Raw genomic sequence first — 7,558 nt, 5'->3', positions numbered from 1 at the left:
CAAATCATAACCACATACGTTTCACCATATCTTCAAAATTAGAGGGAATTTCACTTCAGGATCACCTCTGAAATTTAGGTACCTGGCCCAGATAAGAATTGATAACTTGGGACCACATGTGGTGTGGTAAAGGCAGTCATGTGAATTGACATGCATTGATGTTCCCCAAACATCACCCAAATGGTTTGCACCTGCCGCTGTACCTGTATGTGCCAAGCATGTGGCAAGCCACACCTCCAGCCTAACCTGCTGGTTCAAATGCAGACCGTTTCAGTCGTCTTTCTGTCTTTGACTAGCTTTGGTAAGGGACATTTTAACATTTTTAAATCTTGATTTACTTATGTTGAGCTTATGTCTACTTTGGGTTGCACTGACAAATATTATTTAATGGCAGTTAAATTAACGTTATGTTTGCTGTTCCAAACCTGTGTCCAGCCAGCAAAAGCTACATTCCAAAACAAACATGTCCACACTATTTTTATTTGTTAAATCAGAATTATTCTTTGTGAAACATGACGCTGAATTTATCAGAACTGAGTGAATTGTGAGAAGTATGTTTGATAACTTAATTTACATTTTAAATTATTTACAATGAGGCAGCAACACAAACATACCGCTTTTCACTATTGTTCTGCCCCAGGCTTTTGAGTTCTTTTAGCAGTGTTTTAGCACCTCCTAGTGGTGGGTTTGTTTGAACAGGAAGTAACCTGTCTGTACAGGAAAAAGTTCTCATGTGATCTGAAATCAGCCTTTTCTTCTCAAGCAGACTGAGGAGCTGACACGTATCTCATCTGCTGCCATCCCTTTGTTTAAGCTTGTGAAAGCATCATCTGTAGGTTTCTGTGTAACCTCAAATACTAACCACATTTGGTGATATTTGTGAGGAGTATGCTTTTGTGAACTATGTAAGATATATTTTGTAATTGCTCAGAGTTAACATGTTTGCCTGTTGTGGAGCTGATATAATCTAAAATAGAATGTAGGCTGTTGTGAGAACTACATTGTATGTAAGGTGCAAGTGTATTATAATTTTTTAATATAATAATTTAATTTATATCAGAAATTCACATGTTTTGGTTTATTTAAAATTCATGTAGTATGCAGCAATAAGCCATAACTACCTTGTCATGTCACCAGCTCTAACACTATTGAATTGTTTTGTATTCTGTTGTGTTTTCTACAGTTTCAGTCTTGACTCATGAATGCATCTACAACACCATCTTATTAAAGACACAAGTAAGATGATCCCTTACCCTCATGCATTTATTGGACGGAGTTTGGCTTGCTGTTAAATTGTGTTGCCACATAATGAGAACAGTACAACTATGTAGTTTGGTCTACAGCCACCTGTGTACTAACGATTGATTGGAAAAAGTATTTTAATTATTTTTGTTATGTTAATAGTGTCCTATTGTGAAATAACTAAGTTCTGCATTCAGAATGTATCTAACAGTAAACATTTATATTGGTTAATTTACTTAAATATCAACTGTTTCCTACTGTTGGGGGAAAACCTCCATTAACATATTGTTAATTTAACAAAGCTGAGCTTACTGGTAAACATCGACTCCTAAAAGATACTAACAATATTGGCCCACTGCCATTACTTAGGCGTTCTGATTAGGATACCTCTGTCATCCCCCGCTAGGCCAAAAAAAATTTAATGCCAAAATTCCATTAATTCAGAAATCAATAGTGTGTTGTAGCCTCTGTGCAGCACTGTTCCAAAACATGAGTTAACCTCTGTCGTTGCCTTGGAAACTCCTTTTCAGGAATAGGGCAGTATGTAGCAGGCAAGTGAGTGAGCATTAGAAAAGTGACAATGAATGGAGTAGAGCAGAGAAAAAGGTTAGCAGTAAGTTGTCATTCTGGTGGTAAATGTACAGTATAAGTTAAAGTGTGTCAGTTAAAAAATGCTGCAGCTTGTCAAGACCAAGAAAAGTCACATCTGTTGTTTCCCCAAGAGTTGGAAAAGTAAAAGGGGTTAGCTCCAAAGTTAGCAACAATGGGATAACCTAACCTGAAGACGCTAAAAAGAGAAATGGAGAACGGAGAAATGTGTGGCTACTGAGTCTCCCGACTTCTGTTCAGTGTGCACCCCCTATCTATCTAATAATGATGCTGTGGTAAATGTATCCAAACTGGCCTGTATATGAAGAAGAGAATGACCTGTCCTGAGAATGATGCCTCATGTAGGACAGACCTCTCTTTCAGACAAATGACAGATGAAGATCATCACACTGGAAAGTCCCCTCTGATAGATACATCTGTTGATATGGTTGGTACTTTTCCTCATGACTATATGCATCTTGCGTGTCTTGGGGTAATGCAGAGACTTTTGGATCTTTGGTTAAGTTCAGGGCCACTCTGTGTTTCTTTCTCCTCCCGGCAGGGTCAAGTAATACCGGATTCACTGGTTGGATTGAAGGCCTTCAATCCTTTTGATTTTACATGAAAGCCAAGAACACTGGCTGAGAGACTGAGGTGGAAAGCCACCGAGCTGCGGCAGTTCTTGTTGTATACTGGTCCAGTAGTACTTCACAATGTCCTGGCTTCACCGACATACAGTAATGTTATGCTGCTGTCAGTTGCTGCTTATATTCTTCTCAGTCCACAATTCTGCATTCTGTCGAATGACTTTGCTCATACTTGTCTAGTGTCCTTTGTCGAACACTTCAGTCAATTGTATGGTCCCGAATTTGTGGGTTATGATGTGCATGGATTAGTACATATCTCTGATGTGAAGCAGCAATTTTCCACTTTTCCCCTTGAGAATTACTTGGGCAAGCTTAAAAAACTTGTCAGAAAACTTGCCACACGATCCTCTGTCCCAAATAATTTGTCGTCTGTCTGAAATAGATGCCCACCACAATACACAAGATGACTGTTTGAAAAGGGTCCTCAGAAGGGAAAAGGGAAGGAAAAATTCCACTGATGCCCACTGATATTTTCTGTGGTGGTTTATCAGTTTCAAGAAGCTGTGTTTGGTGGCTCAGTCATTAAAACAACAGAAGGTGATAATTGCCTTGAGATACAAAACAGTATTGCTATAGTTGTGAACATCATACTTAGTGGAGTCAAAATACACCTGGTCTACAGGGAGTACAGACATAGAAGCTCTTTCTTTGACTATCCAATGAATTCATGTGACTTAGGAATTTTTGTAGTGAGCAGTCTCTCCAGTGACTTGAAAACCACAGTGTTAGGTGACAATATTAAGAAGTATGTCAGGCCCTTCCACGACAAGTTTGTTGTTGTACCATTGTTACATACAACAAAAATTCATGATGACATCAAGGACTGAATGTGGGAGGAGTTGTGATGGGCAAATCTGGAAATGGTAGAGCTGGTAAGTATGTATGATAACTTATCAAAAAAGTGTTCACTTTCTTTTCACAGTACATATCCAAATTAGTGTGAAATCAAGAGCCTGTATGGTTACAAGATCAGGGGGACACATGATAACAGAGCAAAAAGTAAGAAGCTCATCATACCAGATTAGTGTTGTCTTGGAATACAATGCATAAGAGGAGCAAGTGGCTGTCATGAAGCTGCTGGGCTGGGTCACGGTGAGCAGGCTGGGTCACGGTGAGCAGACTGTTGACTATCCATCATGGGGGTAATCTGAAGTCCTTGTCTGGTACTGTGCACCCTACGTTCCTGAACATACCAGGAGGACATGCTCCTTTCTTTGCAGTTGGTCTATCATCTGTTTGATAGCTGGTGACAACTGGAGTTTACCTGCTACATGAGCTAGATGCAGAATGTGTTCTTTAAGTTGCTGATTCTCTTGACTTATCTCTTTTATAGCCACTTTTTGACAAATCCCAGCCTGACGTGAAACTCTGCTCCTCCAATTATCCCTTGTAGCTTGTAGTTCTATGGGGCTCTTTTTTAATGCTATCTGTATTCTGTGTCTGTCTCCCTCTAGTAGGTATTGCAGTTTTAAACTCATGCTCTGTACATAGTTTTTTTTGTTTTGTTTTTTTTTGTTGTTGTTTTTTTAGACATGTTCCTTGTGGTCTTATTTTTGCAAACAAATGAGGTAGAAGTGGTGCCTGACATCTGGAGAAATGGGGGGCAGTGTGCTTGGCCTAACCTAAGAGGCGAGAACCTCAAAAAGGCTGTGAAAACAAAACTGCAACCACAGAAGAAGCGGAAAAAATATAGAATTAAGCTTCTCTATACAACAGGTAAGTGTAGTTCATACAGTATCAAAAATGTACCCATTATGCGATGGCTTATTGTGTTACCATTTAATATTGACTTTTTGATTGGCTTTTTTTAGGCTGAGTAAAATGCTTAGTCATTTGATTTTTCCAGAAAAATATGAGGATGCCAGAAAAAACTACCTGAGGCAGATATATTCTCAGGCATTTATTCAGATGCAGATAGTGGCAAAAAGCCTAGGCGAATTATGTAAGTCAGTTGTTTTATTTCCCTCCTTCAATTGTGTGCATTTCTCTAGCTAATAAGCAAATGGGATTTTGTTACTGTGAATTTGTCTGTATCAGTATTCTGGATATGCCAATAGGAGACACACACACACACACACCCACACACACACACACACACACACACACACACACACACACACACACACACTGTCAGAGGCCTGGAACCATCACCTCGTATAAAGACGCCACAAAAAGCCATTTGATCACCTGTAGCCCACTCATCAGCTCACTAGTCTTCTCCCTACCGGCCTACTAGTCAGCCACCTACAGTGGGGATTGAGTGGGATTATTTACACACTGAGAGAAGCCAATTGAGTCTAATAATGAGATAAAAGCAGTACTGAGACTATCATTATCGACGTCCACATGAATATTAAAATCACCTACTATAATTACTTTATCTGTACTAAGGACTAAGTTTGATAAAAACTCTGAGAATTCAGATAGGAATTCAGAGTAACGGCCAGGAGGACGGTACACTATAACAAATAGAACTGGCTGTAAAGTTTTCCAGGTTGGCTGAGAGAGACTAAGAACAAGGCTTTTGAATGAGTTATAATTAAATTTAGGTCTAGGGTTGATGATTAGGCTTGAGTGGAAAATGGCTGCAACTTCTCCTCCTCGGCCAGTGTCTTGAGGAATGTGAGTATTAATATGACTGGGGGGAGTGGATTCATTTAGGCTGACATATTCTTCATGACACAGCCAGGTTTCAGTAAGACAAAATAAATCAATATGATGATCTGAGATTAAATCATTTACTAATATAGCTTTAGATGACAGAGATGTTCAAGAGTCCACATTTAATTATCTTATTTTGTTGTACTATTGCAGTAGTGGTTTTAATTTTTACTAGATTTTTATGAATGACTGTTCTTTTGTTTCCAGGAATACATTTAACTATGGCTGCTGGTGTCGCTAACTTCATGTTTCTGACTATGGAGCTGCCAATAATCAGAGTTGGTTTCTCAGCAGGTGTGTTACTGAGGGGGGAAAACCTGTTTGAAATGCGAACTGGTTGGTGGTGAACCGTGGGCTTCTGCTTAGGGCTATGCTTCCTTTGGACAGTCACCCAGCCACCCTGGCTTCCTGGCTGCTCGGGAAGTACTGGGGGGGTGGGAGCTACACTAGGTCGGCTCGCACCGGCTACTGGGGGCTGGCTAACTACATTAGCTACTGGTTATTTTTCCATGGTGCGGAGCCGCGCTTCCAATTCACTGAGCCTCGCCTCCAGCACTGCAAATAAACTACACTTATTATAGGTACCACTATCACTAAAGGAGGCAGAGGAATATTTGACACACCGAGCAAGAGAGAGCAGGAGAACGAGAGGGAGAGAGAGAAGCCATCGCTAACTGCTAATGCTAGCTGCAGAGCTAAAATAACTAACATCTGTGCGATTGGCGAGAAAAGTCGCTAAGAGAAAAGCGCTGAGAATGCTTGTGTAGAACTAGCGAAAGTTTAAATATACAGCAGGTATTAATCTACAGTAATGTGATATATAGCAAAATCAACTGAGTTGAGAGCAGCAACAACGCTATCAGTAGACACAGTCGGCAACCGGAAATGACACAATACGCTTACCGTAGCACGTAGCATGTCAGCACGCTGTGTATGGTTATATGGTCCAGTGGAATCACATACGGTTGTCAAGTCGGTGTATGGACCACCGACTTGACAACCGTATGTGATTCCACTGGATGAATCTGGATTTTGGGCTATTTTGACCTAAATGTGGGACCCCATGTGAATCATGCAGATCCACAACAAACCATGTACTCACTATATTTTTCTGCTTTTTGTCTTTTGCCAATCGCATCTTGGCAATAGCCATCGTTCTACCAGTCTGCCAGTCAGCTACCTACAGCCCACTCTCCATGAAGCCACCAGCAGGTACATGATTCTTCAGCTACTGGGATATTTCCACCAAAAATGGGACCCCAATGTGAATCATGCAGATCTTTTATAAAAACTGGGATGGGGGCTGGTGTTCTCCTATCTCTGCTCACTATATTTTTCTTTTTGTCTTTTGCCAATAATCTCTGCACTAGTCATCTTTCTACCAGCCTCCTACAGCCCACACTTCAGGAAGTTTCTTGTCAAAAATATATCAGTGCCCATGTCACTCTACAGCAGTGCAGACCGAGTGTGATGACTCAGCGATGGATGCAGACTCTGTCCCAAGAAGAAACCCTCCGCTTCAAAGTATGTCCTTAATTACTGTTGCAAATGTTGGTTATTGTTTAAATGTTAACGGAAAAACATACTAAAAGAAAATGGTCTCTAGATCTTTAGAGTGCAGCAAGAACAATGTTATGCTGCTGTTCCTGTGTTACGCTTCTTACTCCAGAGTGTGGACATATTTCATCTCATCCCTGTTGAATAAACTCTGCTGTTGTAGCAAAATGAATTATGAGTTAACTTACACTAGTATTTCCTGCAGCTGTGATGAGGGAAATTTTTAACTAAACGAGATGATTCTTGACCAGCAAAAAAGGATCCTTGGAATTCTGCAGACATCTCACCACCCTGGTCATGAAAATAATGATGACACCATGTTGAACAGTAAGATCCCAAACCAATGAGGCTCTCCAGTGCCTGGAGGCAGAGTTGGAAGCAGACCCTAGCCACAAGTCTAAACTGGTAACTATTAAGATTTTACCCAGACTTGAGTGCAAATGTATGGTTGATAATCACTTAGATTTCATTATGGTATTTGTAGATATGTAGGTTTTCAGTTGTTGCACAATATTACATCAATGAACATGTGTAAGTCAGAACTTGTGTTATACATTCAATCCATGCTTACTTACTAGCACTATGTTTGGAAACATTGTTTGTTTCATTTAGATGGCCTGCCTGGGATTAATTGGAGGCTTCAACCTGAGAGACACAGTCTGGAGGGTTATGAAAGCAACCTTTGCAACTACTATTGCAACCCAGATGAACTGGAGGGGGGTGAATGATAAAATATCTGTCCAGCAGCTGATCTTGAGAAAAGTTGTCATTGGTAAGCTCTGTCTCTTTCATTCTATATATATATATGTACATATATATATATATATATATATATATATATATATATATATATATATATATAT

At 40.0% G+C, this 7,558-nt stretch overlaps 1 long non-coding RNA gene across 1 annotated transcript; it reads left to right on the top strand.

The window, feature by feature from the left end:
• Positions 1-6,128: 6,128 nt before the first annotated feature.
• On the top strand, positions 6,129-7,558 carry LOC122983356. Its single transcript, XR_006403660.1, has 3 exons — positions 6,129-6,662; positions 6,947-7,100; positions 7,308-7,558. It is a non-coding gene; the product is annotated as an uncharacterized LOC122983356 (long non-coding RNA).

Source organism: Thunnus albacares, chromosome 6, assembly GCF_914725855.1.
Source record: "Thunnus albacares chromosome 6, fThuAlb1.1, whole genome shotgun sequence".
In the NCBI taxonomy this organism is placed as follows: domain Eukaryota; kingdom Metazoa; phylum Chordata; class Actinopteri; order Scombriformes; family Scombridae; genus Thunnus; species Thunnus albacares.
The sequence above is the reverse complement of the archived record's forward strand: the minus strand, read 5'-3'. Positions and strand labels throughout refer to the sequence as shown.